Genomic DNA, 21,311 nt, shown 5'->3' with positions numbered 1-21,311 from the left:
TCTCCATTCTGATCTCTAGCAGGCTCCCCTGGGTTCTCTAGGATTCTCTGGTGGACCCTGGGGGCCGATATCTTTTACTTAGGGGCCACATTAGAGAGCTCATTTTTACATTTGCCACTGTGTATGCTCCCAATGATCACCAAGACACGTTCCTCATAAATACCCTGCACAGATTATGTGACTTTCGGGAGGGCCAGATGATATTAGGTGTGGACTTTAATGTCCCCTTTCGCCCTCGGTTGACACTTCTGCCTCTTGCTCCTCGATCCTCATTTCCTCTAGAAAACGGATTACTAAGTGTTTACTGAATGACCAATTAGTTGATGTCTGGCGTCTGCAACACTCCGGGGAAAGGGACTACTTTTTTTGCTCTTCCCCTCACAAATCATACTTGAGGATAGACTTCTTCTTGATTCCACATGACCAACTGCACTTGGTGAGCTCTTCCTCCATCGGCCACATTACTTGTTGGAGGCTCACAAGTCAGTACTCCGCAGGGTACTTATCAGGCACAGGGCACGCATCAAACGAACACGGAAGGAACAGCTTGCTAATCTGTTTCGTGAACTTGCCTCTGTGGAAGCGAAACATAAACATGCCCCCTCATGGACCTTAGAGATTGAATTGGGGACACTCCGTACCCAGATTACTGACCTACTCCATTATAAAGCGAAAGCGGCACTCCAGTTTTGTCATAAACTGACGTAGGAGTCAGGGGACAAATGCGGAAAAATCTTAGCCAGGTCAGTAAAGGAGTTGAAATTTGCCTCTTACATACCACATATATTGATAGATGAGAATGGCCAGAGGGCCTCTACCCCAACCCAAATAGCCAAAGTCTTTGAAAAATTTTACTCTGATCTCTACAACCTGCCCGATTCAGGGTCCGGACAGGACAATATAGACAGATATGTAACCGGCTCTGGTCTACCAACCCTCTCATCTGAATCACGGGAGTACTTGGAGGACCCAATCACACTGGAAGAAGTCCAGACGGCCGCGGGACCTCCAAAGGTAGGTAAGGCTCCGGGCCCTGACGGATATACCGCACAATACTATAAGACCTTCCTCCCTATTCTCACCCGCGCTTGGTGAATTTATTTAATACTCTGAGCTCGAATGGGTATTTTCCTGAGGATACCCTTAGAGCCCACATCTCGTTGATACCTAAGGAGGGCAAAGACCCGTGCCTATGTGGGAGCTACAGACCCATTTCCCTCCTAAATTCGGTCCTAAAACTATTTTCTAAAATCCTCGCCACGCGATTGGCACAGCACTTGCAGTCCCTTATACACATTGATCAGTTAGGTTTTATTCCCACTCGGGAAGATAGGGACTACACCATTAAGGTGCTTACCCTGGTCCATAAAGCAAAGTCATCTGGGACCCTTGTCTTTTCGTGAGTACTGATGCCGAGAAGGCTTTTGATCGGGTCAAATGGACATTCATCTTCTCGGTCCTTCGCCATATCGGTCTGAGTGAACGGATGCTGGCATGGATAAGTAAGATATACTCACGCCCTTCAGCTCAAGTCAAAGCGAATGAGGTGCTCTCATCTCCCCTTGACATCGGGAATGGGACCAGACAGGGTTGCCCCCTGTCGCCCCTATCATTCGCACGTCATTGGAACCCTTTCTCTCCACAATTCGACAAAAACTACAAAAGTACATGCAGTCCCCGAACATTTCTCCCTTTGGCAGATTGTCCTCTCCTTACCCCCTCTCCCCTGTCCACGCCCCGGGGGGAAAAGGGGGAGGGAAGGGGGAAAGGGGGGGGGAAAGGAGGGAAAGGGGGGAGGGAAGGGAAGGAGGGAAGGGGGGAAGGAAGGGGTGGGGCAGCAAGGGAGAGGGGACAAACATGCGGAAATGTCAAGTCCTTTAGCGCACTACCACCAGCAACCACATGGATGCCATAAATTTCAACTCCTCCACTCCATGGTCATCACATCAAGATGAAAGGGAGCAGCCCTGGTCAGCGCATGGAAAATCCAGCAGGCAAGGGGCTGGGGCCACCATCCCTCCATCCAACGGAAGACTTCACCCAAGCAGCAGTCCTGGGGCCCGCCAATTAGTGTCTCTCCTGCATCGCCATCGGGGGCTGTGTAGAGCATCCAGAGGGAGGCTGGGACCGCCCAAACAGTAAGGGGTAAATCCTCCAGTGGGTCCAGAGTAAAACCGGAGGGAAGCAGTGTCTCGTACCAATAGGCTCAATAAATAAGTCACCCAGGGTGTCCCCGTAAGCTGCAGAAGGCAATGTCGGCAAAGAGTAGGTGGGGTCCAGAGGGCTGGGACGAGGGGCGCAACCAGGGGGAGGGGACAAATATGCGGGAATGTCAAGCCCTTCCAGTACAGTGCACTAGGTATCACTCCCCCTCTAAGGTCAAGACTCCAGAAGGGAAGATGAGCCGCCCTGGTCTGTACATGAAAGAACCTGCTGCCAAGGGGTTGGGGCCATCATCCCTTCCTCCAATGGGAGATGCCACCGGTATGACAGCCTCGTGTCCTGTCAAGTGGTGCCCCTCCGACAATGTCATCTGGGTATATGTGGAGCATCCACGGGGTCAGGGACCACCCAAACAGTGAGGGATAAAGCCTCCAAGGGGGACCGGTGTGACACAGGAGGATAGCGGTGTCTTGTACAAATTGGTTAATTGGACAAGTCATGCAGTGTGTTCCTGTGAGCAGCGGAAGGCAAGGTCGGTAAGGATTATGAATGGGTGGGGGCCAGGGAGTGCATAAAACTGCCACCAGATGATCGGGGCAGAGAGGGAGGCTGGGACCGCCCAAACAGTAAGGGGTAAATCCTCCAGTGGGTCCAGAGTAAAACCGGAGGGAAGCAGTGTCTCGTACCAATAGGCTCAATAAATAAGTCACCCAGGGTGTCCCCGTAAGCTGCAGAAGGCAATGTCGGCAAAGAGTAGGTGGGGTCCAGAGGGCTGGGACGAGGGGCGCAACCAGGGGGAGGGGACAAATATGCGGGAATGTCAAGCATCCAGGATGCTTGACATTCCCATGTCAATGTCAAGGGCAAGAGGATGAAAGTCAGATCTGGTAGGTGGGGGGGTGAGGAGAGTCCCTCATATTACTCACGTTGGCCATACCTTGAAGCTGAGCGCTCTGCATACCCAGGACTTTCTTCTGTATAATCTAGCCTATCTGTATACATTAGCCTGTCTTTTGTACACATCAGCCTCTCTGTATAAACTAGCCAGTCCTCTGTACACACTAGTGTATACAGATAGGCTAGATTATACAGAAGAATGTCCTGGGTATGCAGAGATGGAGGCAAGGGTATACAGAGAGAGAGGCTAGAGTATGCATACTTGCTAGTGTATACAGACGGAGTAGTGTATACAGAAGACTGGCTAGTTTATGCAGAGAGTGTAATGTGTACAAAAGACAGGCTAGTGTATAAAAATAGGCTAGATTATAGAGAAGGACGTCCTGGGTATGCAGAGACGGAGGCAAGGGTATACAGAGAGAGAGGCTGGGTTACACAGCCAGGATAGTGTATGCAGACTTGCTAGTGTATACAGACGGACTAGTGTATACAGAGAGGCTTGGGTATACAGAGAGCTAATGTATAAAGAGAGGCTCGTGTATACAGAAGACCGGCTAGTTTATACAGAGAGGTTGTGTACAAAAGACAGGCTAGTGTATACAGATAGGCTAGATTATACAGAAGAATGTCCTGAGTATGCAGAGATGGAGGCTAGGGTATACAGAGAGAGAGGCTGGGTTACACAGACTTGCTAGTGCATACAGATGGACTAGTGTATACGGAGAGGCTTGGGTATACAGAGAGCTAATGTATAAAGAGAAGCTATTGTATACAAAAAACAACCAAGGGTATACAGAGGGGCTCTTGTATACAGAAGAACGGCTAGTTTATACAGAGAGGCAAATGTGTACAAAAGACAGGCTAGTGTATACAGATAGGCTAGATTATACAGAAAAACTTCCTGGGTATGCAGAGATGTAGGCTAAGGTATACAGAGAGAGAGGCTGGGTTACACAGACTTGCTAGTGTATACAGATGGACTAGTGTATACGGAAGCCCGGCTAGTTTATACAGAGAGGCTAACGTGTACAAAAAACAGGCTATTGTATACAGATAGGCTAGATTATACAGAAGAACGTCCTGGGTATGCACAGATGGAGGCTAGGGTATACAGAGAGAGAGGCTGTGTTACACAGTGAGGCAGGAGTATGCAGACTTGCTAATGTATACAGACGGACTAGTGTATACAGAGAGGCTTGGTATACAGAGAGCTATTGTATAAAGAGAAGCTAGTGTATACAAAAGACAACCAAGGGTGTACAGAGAGGCTCCTGTATACAGAAGACCGGCTAGTTTATACAGAGCGGCTAATGTGTACAAAAGACAGGCTAGTGTATACAGATGGGCTAGATTATACAGAAGAACGTCCTGGGTATGCAGAGATGGAGGCTAGGGTATACAGAGAGAGAGGCTTGGTTACACAGACTTGCTAGTGTATACAGATGGACTTGTGTATACAGAGGATCGGCTAGTTTATACAGAGAGGCTAATGTGTACAAAAGACAGGCTAGTGTATATAGATAGGCTAGATTATACAGAAGGATGTCCTGGGTATGCAGAGATGGAGGCTAGAGTATACAAAGAGAGAGGCTGGGATACACAGAGAGGCTAGTGTATGCAGAGTTGCTAGTGAATACAGACGGACTAGTGTATACAGAGAGGCTTGGTATACAGAGAGCTAATGTATAAAGAGAGGCTAGTGTATACAAAAGACAACCAAGGGTATACAGAGAGGCTCGTGTATACAGTAGACCGGCTAGTTTATACAGAGAGGCTAATTTGTACAAAAGACAGGCTAGTGTATACAGATAGGCTAGATTATACAGAGGAAGGTCCTGGGTATGCAGAGATGGAGGCTAGGGTATACAGAGAGAGAGACTGTGTTACACAGAGAGGCTAGAGTATGGGAATACTAGGTGCTGTAGGCTTCTTTTTATGTTGTTGGCGTTGACTTGTTTTTTTTTGTTTGTTTACCAAGGTGACCATCTTGGTGTTTGTCAAGAGGGTTGAGAGTGCCTGAAGAGCTCGCCTATGGCCACATAACCCTTAAAGCACCAGATCTCGTCTGATCTCAGAGACTAAATAGGGTCGGGCCTTGTTAATACCTGGATGGGAGACCACCTAGGAATACTAGGTGCTGTAGACTTCTTCTTATGTTGTTGGCGTTGACTTTTTTTTTTTCTTTGTTTCCCAAGGTGACCATCTTGGCGTTAGTCAAGAGGGTTGAGAGTGCCTGAAGAACTCTCCTACGGCCACATCACCCTGAAAGAGCCCAATGTCATCTGATCTCAGAGGCTAAGCAGGGTTGGGACCAGTTTAGTACCTGGATGGGAGACCGCCTGGGATTTCAAGATGCCGTAGGCTTCTTTTTATGTTGTTGGCGTTGACCTATTTTTTACCGCTTGTTCCCAAGGTGACCATCTTGGCGTTTGTCAAGAGAGTTGAGAGTGCCTGAAGATATTGGCTACAGCCACATCACCCTGAATCTGTTCCATCTCGTCTAATCTTGGAGGCTAAGCAGGGTCTGGCCTGGATAATGCCTGGATGGGAGACCGCCTGGGAATACCAGGTGTCGTAGCCTTCTTTTTTTTTTTCAAATATAATTTTTTCTCCAAACAGGGGAAGGCAGTCCCCCGAGTACATAATGCAACAGAGAAATACAGAGGAAAGAGCAGCTGAACAATACTTAGTACAGGTATATTCACAACTGTCAGTCTGCCTTCCATCAATCATAATGATTCGAGGCACGGATAAAGTACTGTTCCAAGATCCAGGGTCACACAAACCCCAGGTCCCTCCGCATAATCCATCCAGAGGGGGGTGTGGGGTCGTCATTCCCAATTTTCAACTTTTTTCAAAAGAGAGAGGGGGTGGAGGGGGTGAGAGATAGGGGAAGAAGGCAGAAAAGAGAAGGGGTGAAAGATAAGGAAAGGAGAAGAGGGGACGAGACACGAGGGCAGCCACTGCCCAAGGGGCCAGTCAAGGAAAGCTCAGAGCACTAAGGTGATAGCAGGCGACATCCTTCCAGCGAGAATATAAAGATGTCCCAGGTTTGTTTAAAAAATTCTTGTTTACCTTTTGATGTGAGGATCAAGTCCTCCATTTTTTTAATGTCCTATATTTTCCTAAGCCAGTGAGTAATGAAAAGGGGGGAACATTTTTTCCAATAGAGAGGGATGCAGGATTTCGCCGCATTTATCACAAGCCGTAAAGTAGATTTTGTGTACTTCTTAATAAGAATCTGTGAATGGTGCAAGAGAAAGAATGCAGCCTCTTCCGGGATGGAGAAGTCTGTGAAATTTTATGTTATGCATCGGATCTCTGTCCAGAAGTCCACCAAGCTGGGGCAGGACCAAAAAATGCATATGTTCGAGGAAGAGGGGAAACATTTATGCAGCTTTGATGGTGTCAAATACCACCTGGTGAGAAGTTTAAAATTTGTCTCCTGTATCTTCGTGCACAGTGAGGTTTTCAGAGCCAAAGTGATAATGCGTTGTCTCTGTGCTGGGGAAAACGAGCAATTAAGGTCTAAGTGTGAGTGATCTGTTTGAGAGAGAATGTGGGCCAAAGGGCCTTCGCTCCTACATAGAGTTTCGAACTCCGTCTGAGGGCGGGCGAAACTTTGAGGATTGGGAATGGAATGGAGAAAATTATGTCGTTGCGCCACTCTCCAAAAAGGCAGTTGGAAAAGCCCTGTCAGATCTGTTAGGGTTGAGAAAGAAGGCCATTTTCCATCAATGACGAATTTAGACGCATGGTCTAGGTTGGAATTTCTAAGTGGGTCCCCAGTTCTAAGTTTGGATGGCCACGTATAGGGAATAGGGGGGAAGTCAAAGACGTGAGTGTGTTTTGGGTAGCGATCAGGTGACTGATTTTCAACGAAGCCCCTATGGTGGGATGTGACATCAATGCTGTGGGTAAATCCTTATAGCACCACATGGCGCTTCTTAGCGGAATTCGGGAGTGAGATTGTTCTAGTTGCACCCAGAGCTTAGAAAGTTTGTTTTGATTCCAGTCGCAAGTCAGGGAGAACCAACCCTCCCTGTTGTTTAGACAATGTCAACTGTGACCGCTTAAGTCGGAGATTTTTGTGGGCCCAGTTAAATTGAGTGAGCAGGGATTGAGCTTGCTTAAAAAATGGGACTGGAATCTGGATTGGGAGAGCTTGGAAAAGATAGGTAAATTTAAGGAGTATGTTCATTTTAATAAGATTGCATCTCCTGAACCAGGAATGGAGGCCAGAAAGTCCCCCGTGAAGCAAACTGCGGATCTTTGTGACAAGGGGTGGGGGAAAGTTCAACATAAACGTACGCGCGATGTCCGGTGGAATGTAAGTACCTAAGTTCTTAAGGGCTGTATGGGTCCATTTAAATTGAAAATTGGACTGCAAGTCTAGTAACGTTTGTGGGGGGACTGCAACCCCCATGGCCTCTGATTTCAAGAAGTATCCCATATAGCTGGAATTCCTGAAGGAGATTTGGCAAGGATACTCTGGGATTCGTCAGCAAGAACAGCATGTAATCCGCGTAGGCAGATATCTTGCACTCAATAGTACCCATTTGGAGTCCCGTTATGTCTGAGTTTTGTCGAATTGTGGAGAGAAAGGGTTCCAATGACAGTGCGAATAATAGGGGCGACAGGGGGCAACCCTGTCTGGTCCCATTCCCGATGTTAAGGGGAGATGAGAGCACCCCATTCGCTTTGACTTGAGCTGAAGAGAGCGTGAGTATATCTTACTTATCCATGCCAGCATCCGTTCACTCAGACCTATATGGCGAAGGACCGAGAACATGAATGTGCATTTGACCCGATCAAAAGCCTTCTCGGCATCAGTACTCACGACAAGACAAAGGGTCCCAGATGACTTTGCTTTATGGACCAGGGTAAGCACCTTAATGGTGTTGTCCCTATCTTCCCTGGTGGGAATAAAACCTAACTGGTCAATGTGTATAAGGGACTGCAAGTGCTGTGCCAATTGCGTGGCGAGGATTTTAGAGAATAGTTTTAGGACCGAATTTAGGAGGGAAATGGGTCTGTAGCTCCCACATAGGCCCGTGTCTTTGCCCTCCTTTGGTATCAACGAGATGTGGGCTCTAAATCCCCATTCGAGCTCAGAGTATTAAATAAATTCACCAAGCGCGGGCCGAGAATAGGGAGGAAGGTCTTATAGTATTGTGCGGTATATCCGTCAGGGCCAGGAGCCTTACCCACCTTCGGAGGTCCCACGGCCGTCTGGACTTCTTCCAGTGTGATCGGGTCCTCCAAGTACTCCCGTGATTCCGATAAGAGGGTTGGTAGACCAGAACCGGTTACATATCTGTCTTTATTGTCCTCTCCGGACCCTGAATCGGGCAGGTTGTAGAGATCAGAGTAAAATTTTTCAAAGACTTTGGCTATTTGGGTTGGGGTAGAGGCCCTCTGGCCATTTTCATCTATCAACTGTGGTATGTAAGAGGCAGATTTCAACTCCTTTACTGACCTGGCTAAGATTTTTCCGCATTTGTCCCCTGACTCCTACGTCAGTTTACAACAAAACTGGAGTGCCGCTTTCGCTTTATAATGGAGTAGGTCAGTAATCTGGGTACGGACTGTCCCCAATTCAATCTCTAAGGTCCGTGAGGGGGCATGTTTATGTTTCGCTTCCACAGAAGCAAGTTCACGAAACAGATTAGCAAGCTGTTCCTTCCGTGTTCGTTTGATGCGCGCCCTGTGCCTGATAAGTACCCTGCGGAGTACTGACTTGTGAGCCTCCCAAATTATCCCCGGGTCGCAGTCCTGCGTTTAGTTTTCTTGAAAATAAAGGGCCAATTCCCTGGTCACATCTGCTAAAACTTCCGGTATCTCTAGGAGGCTCTCATTAAGGTGCTAGAATAGAGACCTAGGTGAGGGGTTCCTAGAGAGGGTGAAGGTAAGGGCTACAGGAGCGTGGTCAGACCAAGTAATATGGCCGATGGAGGAAGAGCTCACCAAGTGCAGTTGGTCACGTGGAACCAAGAAGAAGTCTATCCTCAAGTATGATTTGTGAGGAGAAGAGCAAAAAGAGTGGGTTCTTTACCAGGAGTGTTGCAGACGCCAGACATCAACTAATTGGTGATTCAGTAAACACTTAGTAATCTGCTTTATAGAGGAAATGAGGAGCGAGGAGCAAGAGGCAGAAGTGTCAATCGATGGCGACAGGGGACATTAAAGTCCCCACCTAATATCAACTGGCCCTCCCGAAAGTCACATAATCTGTGCAGGGTAGTTCTGAGGAACATGTCCTGGTGATCATTGGGAGCATACACAGTGGCAAATGTAAAAGGGAGCTCTCCAATGTGGCCCCTAAGAAAAAGATATCTGCCCCCAGGGTCCACCAGAGAATCCTGGGGAACCCAGGGGAGCCTGCTAGAGATCAGAATGGAGACTCCCTTGGTCTTAGAGGAGGGGTTAGTAGAGTGGTAGACCTTAGGGAAGGATCTCGACCATAGAAAGGGGAGGCTAGTATTTTTAAAATGTGTTTCTTGTATAAAGGCCACATCAGTACAGGAAGTCTTCAGTTCTCATAGGAGGATCCACCATTTTTCAGGGGAGTTCAGTCCCTTAACGTTTAGAGAGGTGACCTTGACTGAGCCTGCCTTAGCTCCTCGGGGAGGGGGACGACAGAGAAAAGCAAAGAAAGTTGAACCAAGGTAGTTATTGGGTAGGTAATGAATGGCAGGAACAAAGCGGTAGAAAGGAAGGGCAAATGGAAGGAAAGGTAAGGGGAAAAAGAGGCCGGGCACCTCAACCCCAGGGGGAGAGGGAAATTAAGGGTTGTCCACACTCAACAGTACAGGAAGGGTATATTAAAACAGCACAATTATGCTATAGCGCTTACCAGTTGTACACTGGGTTTAAAGCGCCGTCCTACTTGGGTTGGTGGGTAGACAGGTCAGAGAGGGAGCCCCCGGATCCTAGTCCCCCCACTCCCGGCAGTGGTAAATGTCACGTCTGATACCGGTATGAAAATAAAAGACAATCAGTAACATCATAGAACCAAAAAACAATAGTGTAATCAAAACAGTGGTAGAGCATATATCTGTCAGCACCGAGGGGTCTCCTCGGCTCGCCCAAAATGTAGGCATGCATGAGGGAGCCCGTCACAACAGAAAAGGAATCACAGAATGGGATCCACCACCCCCCGTCCCATACCCCAAACGTACATGCAGTCCCCGAACAAATGCATTTCTCCCTTTGGCAGATATTCCTCTCCTTACCCCCACGTCCCGGGGGAAAAGGGGGAGGGAAGGGGGGAAAAAGGGGGAGGGAAGGGGCGCAGCAAGGGAAAGGGTACAAACATGTGGAAATGTCAAGTCCTTTAGCGCACTCACAGCAGCAACCACCCGGACCCCATAAATTTCAACTTCTCCCCTCCAGGGTCAACACATCAAGATGAAAGAGGAGCAGCCCTGGTCGGTGCAAGGAAAATCCAGCAGGCAAGGGGCTGGGGCCACCATCTCTCCATCCAACGGGAGACTTCACCCGAGCAGCAGTCCTGGGGCCCGCCAATTAGTGTCTCTCCTGCATCACCATCGGGGGCTGTGTAGAGCATCCAGAGGGAGGCTGGGATCGCCCAAACAGTAAGGGTTAAATCCTCCAGGGGGGTCCAGAGTAAACTGGAGGGAAGCAGTGTCTCGTACCAATAGGCTCAATAAATAAGTCATCCAGGGTGTCCCCGTAAGCTGCAGAAGGCAATGTCGGTAAAGAGTAGGTGGGGGCCAGAGGGGGGGACGAGGGGTGCAACCAGGGGGAGGGGACACATATGTGGGAATGTCAAGCCATTCCAATACAGTGCACTAGGTATCATTCAGACCCCCCAAAGTGCAACTCCCCCCCCTAAGGTCAAGACCCCAGAAGGGAAGATGAGCCGCCCTGGTCTGTACATGAAAGAACCTGCTGCCAAGGGGTTGGGGCCATCATCCCTTCCTCCAATGGGAGATGCCACCGGCATGACAGCCCCGTGTCCTGTCAAGTGGTGCCCCTCCTACAATGTCGTCAGGGTATATGTGGAGCATCCAGGGGGAGGCAGGGACCACCCAAACAGTGAGGGATAAAGACTCCAAGGGGGACCGGTGTCAGACAGGAGGATAGCGGTGTCTTGTACAAGTTGGTTAATTAGACAAGTCATCCAGTGTGTTCCTGTGAGCAGCGGAAGGAAAGGTCGGTAAGGATTATGAATGGGTGGGGGCTCGGGAGTGCATAAAACTGCCACCAGATGACCGAGGCAGAGAGGGCAAGGGGATGAAAGTCAGATCTGCTAGGTGGGGGGAGGGGGGTGAGGAGTGTCCCTCATATTACTCATGTTGGCCATCCCTTGAAGCTGAGCGCTCTGCATACACAGGACGTTCTTCTGTATAGCCTATCTGTATACATGAGCCTGTCTTTTGTACACATTAGCCTCTCTGTATAAACTAGCCGGTCCTCTGTACACACTAGTGTATACAGATAGACTAGATTATACAGAAGAACGTCCTGGGTATGCAGAGATGGAGGCTAGGGTATACAGAGAAAGAGGCTAGAGTATGCATACTTGCTAGTGTATACAGACGGACTAGTGTATACAGAAGACCGGCTACTTTATATAGAGATGCTAATGTGTGCAAAAGACAGGCTAGTGTATACAAATAGGCTAGATTATAGAGAAGAACATCTTGGGTATGCAGAGATGGAGGCTAAGGTATACAGAGAGAGAGGCTGGGTTACACAGAGAGGCTGGTGTATGCAGACTTGCTAGTGTATACAGACGGACTAGTGTATACAGAGAGGCTTGGGTATACAGAGAGCTAATGTATAAAGAGAAGCTAGTGTATACAAAAGACATCCAAGGGTATACAGAGAGGCTCGTGTATGTAGAAGACCGGCTAGTTTATACAGAGAGGTTAAAGTGTACAAAACACAGGCTAGTGTATATAGATAGGCTAGATTAACTGCCATTTATGAGTTAAACAAAGAGTCTAGTGTACATAAACAACAGGCTAGACTATAAAGAGAGGATAGGGTATACAGAAGAAAGCCTAGTGTATACAGAACACAGGCTAGTACCCTGAGCCTGGGTGAGAGTGGATGAGGAGCATTAGGAGGGCTTGGTCTTCCACATCCAACCAAGTCTTCGGCATGATGTGGCTCAACACGTCCAGCTGCCGAAAATAAGGAAAAGCGTGGGAGGCACACAACACCCACTGTATCAGTGCTAAGTTCCTGTATTACAGAAACAGAACACCAGCAATAAGGGGTAGCTTCAGGTGTATACTGTGCAGGAGGCACACAACACCCACACTCAACAACCACTGCAGATGCCTGTATTGCAGAAATTGAACACCAGTAATAAAGGGTAGCTTCAGGTGTGTACTGTGCAGGAGGCACATAACCCCCACTGTAACAGTGCTAGGTTCCCAAGCAGTTCCCAAGCAGTCCCTGCCTATCGTCCTCTTTCCCTGACCGCCGCAACACACCATAGTGTGGGGTGTGTACTAAACCCCCCTGAGCTATAATTGGCCACAGGAATCCTGCCTGTGGTCAATTGTGGCTCTCCTCTCAGAGGATGTCACATCTGTTCTTATTATATAGAACTTATTATGCTCCTCGTAAACTTTTCCAATTTGGCCGAGTGGCCAGATGCAAGCTGCCCCCAGTGCGGGAACATGGGGGGAGACATGATTCACATGTTTTGTAGATGCCTGAAGGTGATCCGCTACTGGACGGAGGTGACAGGAACCATTGATCGGGTTTTTGGAACCTCCACCAGGATGGAGGCTAAGTATTGTCTCCTGGGATTAGTTGAAGGAGTTGGAAACCCAGGAAGCAGCCAGATGGCATTTCTGAGATGCCTATTTCAGGCAAGGGAACTGATTGCCCGACAATGCTTAGCCTTCAATGTTGGCAATGACTTGTTTTTTTTCACTTGTTTCCCAAGATGACCATGTTGGCATTTGTCAAGATGGTTGAGAGTGCCCAAAGAGATCGCCTACGGCCCCATCACCTTGAAAGTGCCCGATCTTGTCTAATCTCGGAGGCTAAGCATTGTCGGGCCTCATTAGTGTCTTGATTGGGAGATCAACTGGGAATACTGGATGCCGTAGGCTTCTTTTTATGTTGTGGGCTTTGACCTGTTTTTTTTAGCTTGTTTCCCAAGGTGACCATCTTGGCCTTTGTCAAGAAGCTTCAGAGTGCCCAAAGAGAGTGCCTATGGCCAAAACACCCTGAAAGAGCCCAATCTCATCTGATCTCGGAGGCTAAGCAGCGATTGGCCTGGTTAGTACCTGGATGGGAGACAGCCTGGGAATACCAGGTGCCGTAGGCTTCTAATTATGTTGTCGGCATTTACCTGTTTTTTTTCCCTTGTTTCCCAAAGAAATTGCCAAAGAAATTGCCTACGGGCACAACACCCTGAAAGCGCCCTGGTCTCAGAGGCTAAGCAGGGTTGGTCCTGGTTTTTACCTGGATGGGAGACCGCCTGGGTTTTCCAGATGCCGCAGGCTTCTTTTTATGTTGTTGGTGTTGACCTGTTTTTTTCGCTTGTTTCCCAAAGTGATCATCTTGTCAAGAGGGTTGAGAGTGCCTAAAGAGATCGTTTACAGCCGCATCACCCTGAAAGCACCCTATCTCTTCTGATCTCGGAGGCTAAGAAGGGTTGGGCCTAGTTAGTACTTGAATGGGAGACGGCCTTGGAATACCAGGTGCCGTATTCTTCTTTTTATGTTGTTGGCGTTGACCTGTTTTTTTTCGCTTGTTTCCCAGGGTGACTATCTTGGCATTTTTCAAGAGGGATGAGAGTGCCCAAAGAGATTGCCTATGGGCACATAACCCTGAAGGCGCCCGATCTCCTCTGATCTCAGAGGCTAAACAGGGTCGGGCCTTGCTAGTACCTGGATTGGAGACCACCCGGGAATACTAGGTGCTGTACACTTCTTATTATGTTGTTGGCGTTGACTTGTTTCTTTTGTTTGTTTCCCAAAGTGACCATCTTGGCGTTAGTCAAGAGGGTTGAGAGTGCCTGAAGAAATCTCCTATGGCCACATCACCCTGAAAGAGCCCAATCTCATTTGATTTCAGAGGCTAAGCAGGGCTGGGACCTGGTTAGTACCTGGATGGGAGACCACCTGGGATTTCACGATGCCATAGTTTTTTTTTTAAGTTGTTGGCATTGGCTTTTTTGCTTGTATCCCAAGGTGACCATCTTGGAGTTTGTCAAGAGGGTTGAAAGTGCCTGAAGAGATTGCCTCAGGGCACATCACCCTGAAAACACCCGATCTCGTTTGATGTTGGAGGCTAAGAAGAGTCGGGCCTTGTTAGTACCTGGATGGGAGACCGCCTGGGAATACCAGGTGTCATAGGCTTCTTTTTATGTTGTTGACATTGACCTGTTTTTTTTTGCTTGTATCTCAAGGTGACTATCTTTGCATTTGTCAAGAGGGTTGAAAGTGCCCAAAGAGGGGGGGGGCGTGGCTTAGCGGCTGATGTAGGAGGACGTGCATGCCTTGAGCTCCGCCGGCCATCCGTGCTTACATCCTTACAGTCTGCTCTGAAATGCTGTTTTCGGGGCCCTTACCTCCTGCCACGCTAGGAGAAGCATCCCGGACCACCGCGGTATATCTTGGGACCCATGCTGTGATGTCCAGACACCATACCGGAGGGAAGGGGCTGACGGACCCCCCAGGCCAAGATGGCGCCAGCGCGCGGCGTGCAGCCAGAGACCAGTACAAGCAAGCGGCACAAAAGCTCCTCTATGGTGGTAAATCATTCAAGGATGCCCTGGCTGGCCAGCCCTCTCCTCAAGCTACCCCTGGAGGTTCTCCTGAGGCAGATGACACAGTCCCCTTGGAGGATGCAGATGGATTGTCCGCAGCATGGCACACAGTGAGTACACCCAGGGACAGTGCTAGGCCTGAGGCACAGGCCATCCCCTCTCCAGTACTGGAAAGTGAGCCTACACTAAGGGACATATTTGCCGCTGTCACCTCCTGTAATCACTCTATTGCAGCCCTCTCAGAGGACATTAAAGGGGTTAAGGCTGAAATAACTTTTGTCCGCCATGACATGCAAAAGCTCAGGGAGAGAACAGCTGCCTTGGAAGGCAGACTGAGTACAGTAGAGGATGATCTGGCCCCCATGCAAAGGGATCTGAAATATAATTGCCATCTTACTGAACAGCACGCTATGCGACTTGATGAGATGGAAAATCGCATGAGAAGCAATAATATTCACGCTTTGGGGATTCCTGGAACGTGTTGAGGGTAAAAACCCGGTTGACTTTATTGAAAATTGGTTGATTGCCACCTTTGGCAAAGAATCCTTGTCACCGCTTTTTGCTGTAGAACGCGCCCACCGGGTGCCATCTCGCCCCCTACCCCCGGGCAATCGCCCCAGGCCCTTCTTGTTTAAACTCCTCAACTATAGAGACAGGGATACCATTCTCTCTAAAGCGCGGGGGTTGTCAGACAAGATGGAGATTGAGAATTCCAGGATTTCGCTATTGCCGGACTTTTCAGCAGAGCTCCAGAAAAAGCGTGCAACATTTCTTGAAGTTAAGAGACGCCTTCGGGACCTTAACGTTCAATATGGTATGCTATATCCGGCCAGGCTCAGGGTTACGGCCCTGGGCTCCACGCACTTTTTTGACCGCCCTGCGGCGGCAGCACAGTGGCTTGACCAGGAGCACAACGCACTCAAAGCCGCCAAGCTTCAAAGATCTCCTCCACGATAACGGCACTTTCAGACAGGATGACTGGACTTCCACTTTTGCAGGTCCGGCGGAAGGCAGAGGTTTTTGGTTCCATTGCAACCCCATTAGAGCTACAGGATGCCTGCACATGTGAAACCCTGTTTGTCATCTAGAAGAGTCTTCTATGGGCGTTTCCATGGCCTTCCCCCAGCCCCCGAGTTTTGTATGGGGACTATTAGACTGCTATCTTTCCCGTGTGGGAGCCCCGCGGGCTTTAATACAGAAGATGCCACGGTTTTTTGCTGTTTAACTGTTTTTCTTTTCTTTTTCCTTTTGCTTAATTTTCTTTCTCTCAGGATCGCAACGGACAAGGACTATTTCCCGGCCTGTCTGCACCCGTCTGGGCGCCTCTTCCTAGCTGCTACAGCTCATGCCGGACTTTTTTCTCCCCATTTTTGGGGCATCTCAGGTGATGCGACTTCCCAGTCGCTTGTTGCTGATATATATGTGTTAACTGCATTTTTCCTCCCTGGTTGTTTACGAATGTTAATATGGTCACTCTTATCTACATTTATATTTTGTATTCCTTTTTTTATAAATTCTTTATTTTTTCATCTTTTCTTTCCATAGATTTCACATTACATTTCGTTATACATCTACAACTTCTTTAACAGCTATAACAGTCTTATAATATTTCAATCCATACCTCAATTCCACGTCATCCTCCCCCCTCCCTCACCCTTCCCTCCCAGAAAAATAAATAAATAAATATACAAAAAAAAAAAAAAAAAAAAAGTTTGAATTTTCACTATAATCCCCCCCCTCACTCCCCCCCCCCCACCACCACCCGCCTGCTCTATCATATTTCGAAATGTTTCACATCATACTTTCTCTATAATTTAGATATGGAGCCCAGGTCTTCTGATATTTCTCATCTTGATCTCTCATTGTCATTGTTAAATTTTCCATTTGTTGGATTTCTGCAATTCTTTGAAACCACTGTGCTCTAGCTGGAGGGTTGCTTTTTTTCCACAGAACCGGGATACATGCCCTTGCTGCTATCAATAAATGTCTCAGCAAAGAATTTTTGAATCTTTCTATTGCCATTGGGATGTCCAGCAGCAGAAAAGTTGCCGGTTTATCTCCCAGGTCAATTCCTGTAATCCTTACAATAGTATCGGCTACCATCTCCCAGAACACTCTAATTTTTGGACATTCCCAAAATATATGTAATAATGTTCCTTCTGCTCCATGACATCTCCAACATGTCTCTGATATCTGGGGGTAAATTTGATGTAACACTTTTGGTGTTCTATACCACCTAGTAAGGATCTTGTATCCCCCTTCTTGATATCTGCTTGCCATCGAGGCCTTTTGATTAAACAACAGCATCTTATTCTTTTGTTCTGGGGAAAACGTAGTCCCTAAATCTCTTTCCCAAGCCTGTAAAAAGGGCAAATCTTGTGAAGTCTCCTGTTCTATTAACATACTATAAAAATAAGACATCAGATGTCTCAGTTCCTCTCCTTTCAAACAGATCTCTTCAAACTCAGTCAATGCCCTTATTTCTACGTATACCTTTGATTTAGATCTAATAAAGGCTTCTAATTGCCTCATTCTGAAAGGGTCTAGTCCTAATGTCATTCCTTTTTCAATATCTTTTTTAGTCATTAACCGATTGCCTACCGAGAAATGACAAATTCTACTCATACCTCTATCTTGTATTGTTTTAAACTTTGGATCTGTCATTCCCGGTAGAAATGCTGGGGTACCAAGGATAGGAAGGAGCGGACTGGGAATTCTTGAAATAGATGTTTTCCTGAATACTCTTTTAGTTATTCGTAATGTCTCCCCTAGTATTGGATGTTTTCTCAATCCCATTGGTATTTCTGTATCTGGAATCCACACTAATTCTTCCAATGGGATATCTGTCGCTGCTTGTTCTGTCTGTATCCACGGTTTTTCGTTTTTAAGCCTACACCATTCCACTACTCTAGTTAAGTGTGAAGCCTCCTGGTATTTTATTGGATCTGGAAGTCCTATCCCTCCTTTTCCTTTGGGGAGTACTAAAATATCTCGGCGTACTCTTGCTGGTTTCCCAGCCCAGATGAACTTCATAAATCTTGATCTAAGATCCTTAAACAAACTTGAAGGGATCTTAATTGGTATAGTTTGAATTATGTATAACAGTCTGGGCATCACATTCATCTTAATAATATTGGTTCTCCCGAACCATGTAAAAATCTCTTTGTCCCATTTTTGAAGATCACTTTTGATCTGTCTTACCAGTGGGATATAGTTAAGTTCGAACAGTTCATTTAGATTTTTTGACATTTTTGTTCCTAAGTAACTTATATATGAATTCGTCCATCTGAAATCAAATTGCGTGGACACTGCTTGCAACTGAGGCAAATCCATCTCTACTCCCATTGCCTCCGATTTTCCATAGTTTATTCTAACGTTGGATATTTTCCCATATTCTCGTAGCTCCATTAGTAAAGATGGGAGAGATGTAATTGGGGACGTTACAAAAAAGATCAAATCATCTGCATAAGCTGCCAACTTCTGATCTTCATTTTTTATTTTTACCCCCCTGATATCCACATTGGCACGTATTTTCCTTAAAAAAGGTTCTATTGTCAAAATGAATATCAGGGGTGAGAGGGGACATCCCTGGCGTGTTCCATTTAAAATGGAGAATGGCTCTGATAATCTGTCATTCACTTTCACCCTAGCCCTTGGTTTTGAATATAAGTTTAGGATCCATCTCAGCATCCCCTCCCCCAGGCCTATATGTTGTAGTACTGCTTTTAAGAATATCCAATCCACCCGATCAAACGCTTTTTCTGCATCCGCAGATACTATCACCATTGACTTATGCAATTTTTGTACCAGGTAAATTGTGTTCACCACTCGTTGCGTATTTTCTCTTCCTTCTCTCCCTGGGACGAATCCCACTTGATCTGGGTGTATTAGTTCCGGTATCAAATTTATCAATCTCATGGCTAATATTTTTGTGAACAATTTAAGGTCCACATTCAACAACGAAATAGGTCGGTAGCTGGGACACTGAGAGGGATCCTTTCCTTCTTTCGGTATTACTGTTATATGCGCCAGTAACGTTTCTGTTGGAATTTGCTTCCCTTCCCGTATTGAATTATAGGCTTCCACGAATCTCGGAGCCAGTTTCTCCGCGAACATTCTATAATATGACAAAGTAAATCCATCTGGACCTGGTGATTTACCTAATTTCAATATTTTTAATGCTTTTGCAACTTCCTCTAGAGTGATTGGTACATCTATTTCTCTGGCCATTTCCTCTGTTATTTTTGGCATTTCTGTCCTTTCAATATATTCTCTAGCGATCTCTCCTTTTTTTAACTCCTCTACCAACGTAGACTTCTTTTCCAACTGATATAGCTTCTCATAGTATTCCTTGAATACCTGAGCAATTTTCTCCGATGTATTAACCATTTCATCTCTCTGTGTCTTAATTTGTGTAATTGAATTCCTAGTTGTGCTTTCTCTGAGGGCGTTTGCCAACAGTCTCCCTGGTTTATTCCCAAATTCATAGAATCTCCGTTTCCCTCGAGTTAGCTTTGCTTTCGCTTTATCTATTAATTGGAGATTTAATTTTTCACGCAGACCATCTAATTTCTGTTCTACTGATTGTGCTTGTGATTTTTTATGTACTGTTTCTAGTTCCCTAATCTCTTTAAGCAAGTTATCAATCGTTTCATTCATTCTGCGTTTTCTATGTGCTCCCATGGATATAAATATTCCTCTCATGACACATTTATGTGCTTCCCATATACAAAAAGGTGTTGTTTCTCCTACTTTATTTGTTGCAAAAAAAACATCCAGTTCTTGTTCTAATTTTACCTTATATTCATTATCCTTTAGTAATGTTTCATTTAACTTCCATTGCCATTCCCTTGGTTCAGCTTCCCCTAATTCAATCACACAACTCGTCGGGGCGTGATCTGATAGTGTAAATAGGCCAATTGAGGCTTCCACTAGGGATGTAATCACATTCTGGGAGATTAAAATATAGTCAATTCTAGAGTAAGATTTATATTTTGCCGAGAAGAAAGTATAATCTCTGCTCTGTGTGTGAACAGCCCTCCAGCTGTCGATCAGCTGCAATTCTTGCATCATTCTCTTTACTTTCCTTAATTTGACATAAGATAGATGAGACGAGCCTTTTGATGTGTCTTTTATTGGATCCAAAGCCATATTTAGGTCGCCTCCTAACACTATTATTCCCTCTTTATGTTGTTGAATAATCTGTAAATAGATTTCTAGAGAGGTTACTTGGTTTTCATTTGGCAGATATATATTTACCAATGTCACTTTTTGGCAGCCCAATGTACCTTTTACTATCAGGAGGCGACCTTCCTCATCCATGTATACCCCTTGTTCCTTCCATGGTGTCTGTCTTGCTATTAAAATAGATACCCCACAGGATTTCGAGTTCTGTGAGGTGCTATGATATCCCCAGGGGAAATAGTGACCTTTACTCCAAGGGATCCTATCCTTTTTAAAATGAGTTTCCTGTAAGAAAACTACTTGAGATTTAAATCTTTTCAACTCCATTATTAATCGTGTACGTTTCACCTGGGGTGTTTAGTCCCTTAACATTGTATGATGTAAAACTTATTTTAGTCATTTTTATTGTCAGTTCGGGGGGGGGGGGGGGGGAGGGAAAAAGAGAGGAGACGAAAAATAAATAAATATATAAAAATAAAACCCAATCCACGCCCCAAAACAACCCCTTCTTTCAGATAAATGAGAGACAGATACTATATCCGGAGCTGTCCCCCAAGAAAAAAAAAAAAAAAAAAAAAAAAAAAACCCAACGCCTCCGACTTTTCCTCCACCTGGAGGAGAGGCGTTTAATATGGGGGTGTTAGTGAGCAAAAGAGGAGCAAGTGAACCGCGCCCACAACCAGCGTTCTCCACACTAACAATAATTATTTTTCTACCACATTCATCTTTTTCTTGTTAACATAGACATGATGTTTATCATTATCTTTACTTAATCCTTTACTTTTCACATATTATCTCTATTCTTCACCTTTATTTCTTTTCCCTTTCTCTTTCTCTTTCCCATCTTCCTCTTTCCCATCTTCTCTCCCTTCTCTCCCTCCTCCCCCTCATCATTTCTACTGCTACCCCTCTCTTCTTTTCCTTAAATAAATTACTCTCCCCTCAACCCCCCCCCCCCCCCCCGCTATCAACAGGAAAGGGAGGGCAGGAGGGGAAGATGTGCGGGGGACACAAAAAAACAAAAAACAAAACACGATCTCCCCCTCGCCTCCCCTTCCCCCTCCAAAACCAAGTAAACCTTCACCCCCCCTCTTTATTCACTCTACTTCCCCATCCCACCTCTCCCCCCTAAGGGAGTCCTATTAAATCAATCCACATTTTGTGTCATTTGTGTCATATCCATGCAATCAAAAAAAAAAACAAAAAAAAAAAAAAAAAAAAAAAAATATATATATATATATATATATATATATATATATATATATAAACCATAAGGATACTTATAATTTCCTTTCCCATCCCC

The 21,311-nt window shown here is 46.2% G+C and overlaps 2 pseudogenes; both read left to right on the top strand.

The window, feature by feature from the left end:
* Window positions 1–5,087: 5,087 nt before the first annotated feature.
* Window positions 5,088–5,206, top strand: LOC143937160 (5S ribosomal RNA; annotated as a pseudogene).
* An 8,053-nt stretch (window positions 5,207–13,259) lies between these two features.
* Window positions 13,260–13,378, top strand: LOC143936637 (5S ribosomal RNA; annotated as a pseudogene).
* Window positions 13,379–21,311: the final 7,933 nt, after the last annotated feature.

This window comes from Lithobates pipiens, unplaced genomic scaffold (assembly GCF_037356315.1).
Source record: "Lithobates pipiens isolate NorthernLeopardFrog02 unplaced genomic scaffold, aLitPip1_a1.2 Scaffold_28, whole genome shotgun sequence".
In the NCBI taxonomy this organism is placed as follows: domain Eukaryota; kingdom Metazoa; phylum Chordata; class Amphibia; order Anura; family Ranidae; genus Lithobates; species Lithobates pipiens.
Note: the sequence above shows the minus strand (reverse complement) of the source record. Positions and strands in the feature narration are given on the sequence as shown.